Here is a 3011-nt window from a genome sequence, read left to right on the forward strand (position 1 = left end):
TCTCCTATGAATGATACCTCTTCATCAGGAAGATATGTTTTCAAGGGTTTGTATTCTCCTCCCACCAGATTTTCAGCGAGGTGATCTGCCAATACTTGTCCCTTGACTGCCTTTTGAGTTACATAGACAATGTCGAACTCACTCATAGTATCTGCCATTTAGCCAACTTCCTAGTAGGCATGGGCTTCTGAAATATGTACTTCAGAGGATCCATCCTGGATATGAGGTATGTAGTGTAGGCACAGAAATAATGCCTCAACTTCTAGGCTCTCCAGGTCAAAGCACAGAAAGTGCATTCAAGCAGAGTATATCGTGCTTCATAAGCTGTGAATTTCTTACTCAGGTAATATATAGCTTGATCTTTTCTTCCTGTCTCATCATGTTGTCCCAAAACACATCCGAAGGCTCCCTCTAACATGGATAGATAAAGTAGCAAAGGTTGTCCTGGTTCTGGCGGGACCAGAACTTGCGGTGTGGGCAAGTATTCCTTGATCTTGTCAAAAGCTTTCTGACAATCCTCGGTCCAACTTGTCTCGGCATCTTTCCTCAGCATCTTGAAGATGGGTTCACATATTACGGTGAACTATGCTATGAATCGACTGATGTCGTTGAGCCGTCCTAAGAAACTCATTACATCTTTTTTGCTTTTGGGTGGTGGTAACTCCTGAATAGCTTTAACTTTAGTCGGATCTAGCTCGATCCCTCAGCGACTGACAATGAATCCCAATAACTTTCCTGCAGAAACCCAGAATGCACACTTTACAGGGTTCGACTTCAAATTGTACCTCCTGAGCCTGTCGAAGAATTTCCTCAAGTCTGCTATGTGATCTGCGGCCCTCTTGGATTTGATAATGACATCATCCACATATACCTCTATCTCCTTGTGTATCATATTATGAAAGATGGTTGTCATGGCCCTCATGTAAGTGGCCCCGACATTTTTTAGATCGAACGACATCATCTTGTAATAGTATACACCCCAAGGCATAATAAAAGCTATCTTTTAGGCATCTTCTTCATCCATCCAAATCTGGTGATAACCTGCGAAGCAATCTACAAAGTATTGGAGTTCAAGCTTGGCGCAATTATCGATCAGGATGTGTATATTTGGTAGTGGGAAGTCATGTTTAGGACTAGCTCTGTTTAAATCCTGATAATCAACACACACCATGACCTTCCCGTCCTTCTTCGGAATTGGCACGATGTTAGCTAACCAGGTTGGGTATTCAACCCCCCTAAGAACTTTGGCTTTGATCTGCTTGGTAACTTCCTCCTTGATTTTCAAACTCATGTATGGTTTGAATTTTCTGAGTTTCGGCTTGACTGGAGGGCACATGGGATTGGTAGGAAACTTGTGAGCTACTATAGATATGCTCAAAGTAGTCATATCATCATACGACCATGTGAATATATCCTCATAGTCCTTTAAAAATGGATGTACTCTTCATTTTCTATTGGTGACAAATGAATGTTGATGCGGGTCTCTTTGACGGTCTCGGCGTTTCCCAAATTTACTACTTCTGCTTTGTCCAAGTTGGATTTAGGCTTGTTCTCAAAATTCTCAATTTCCCTGACAATTTCCTTGGGTATCTCATCTTCTTCCTCTAAGTCACTATTCTCATGTTGCGTTACCTCATTACATGTCACAGTCACTGGTTCATCAGGAAAAGTAATAATAACACTATAGAAGGGAAAAATATAAAAATAGAAATGAATAATGATAAAGGACAAATGCATTTGATTAAAATTGAGAAAATTGTTCAAACCAAGCTTAGCTCGGTGGATCGAGCATTTATTTTGAAACAAAGAAATCTTAAAACAAAAATTCTAGAAATTTAAAATGCCTAGAACGGCTATAAATTCTGCCAAGCTACCTAGGGACTCGGCGGGCTCGGGATGCTGTGGCGGTCCAGGATCTGAGAACAACTCCCTTTGCCACAGTATGAATGGAGAGGCCTTATTCCCCCTCCTCCTCAATTATGGCACTGCAATCCATATCCTCATCTTCCAAGAACAGATCCTTCAGCCTAACTAGTGCTTCTTCTTCAGCAGTTCCTCATATTGTGTCCGCCTGATGGAAAGCTTGTTCCAAACGGGGTACTAGTTTCTCAAGAGGGTAATACGGTCCACGCCATGGAGGCGACCACTCCTTGTACTCTTTCCATGTATACTGGTATCCGAGCCCAAAGTTGGTTCCATGGTTTTTCAGCCTTATCGGCTTGGTGATACCTAGAGGTTCTTTCCCAACCCTTTGCCGGGTTCGTATCCGGACCATGCTAGTATGCTTTCTATTTAGTTACTCTACCACTTATCCTTCTCGACGGCATTGACCCGTTCAATGTGATGGTAGGTTTCCCTTTTCTAGCCTCATTCTATGTCCAATGGTCGGGATGGTTTGACTGGTGTAGATGGGGTTACTCCTGTCTCCAGGACTGATTACCTCCTGATGGTTCTATTTTACGACTTGATGTAGTATGGAGGGCACGGCTCCAGCATCATGGATCCATGGGCAGTCCAACAGAAGATTATATGAGGCTGGTATGTCAAGCACATGGAATTCAACGTCGAACCAAGTTGACCCCATCTGCAAGCAAAGGTTGATTTCCCCGATCGTGGCCCTATGGGACCCATCGAAAGCTTTCACATTCATGCTTCTGGTCCATATTTCATGGAAAATTTTATCCAAGATTTTCAGGGTGTCCAACGGACAAATGTTTAGACTCGAACCTCCATCAACCAGGACCATGGCAATGAACTTGTCTTCAAATTGTATCATAATATGCAATGCTCGATTGTGATTCAGACCTTCGGGCGGAAACTCATCTTCGTGGAAGATAATCTTATGGCTCTCCAGCACCTGACCAACCATGTTGGCCATTTCTCCACCGGTGATATTATTAGGTACATAAGCCTCGCTTAGTACTTTTATCAAGGCATTCTTGTGTGCCTCTGAATTCTGTAATAGTGACAGGATAGATATCTGAGCAGGGACTTTGTTCAGGTGATCAACA

The sequence above is a fragment of the Nicotiana tabacum genome, chromosome 8 (assembly GCF_000715075.1).
Source record: "Nicotiana tabacum cultivar K326 chromosome 8, ASM71507v2, whole genome shotgun sequence".
Lineage (NCBI taxonomy): Eukaryota > Viridiplantae > Streptophyta > Magnoliopsida > Solanales > Solanaceae > Nicotiana > Nicotiana tabacum.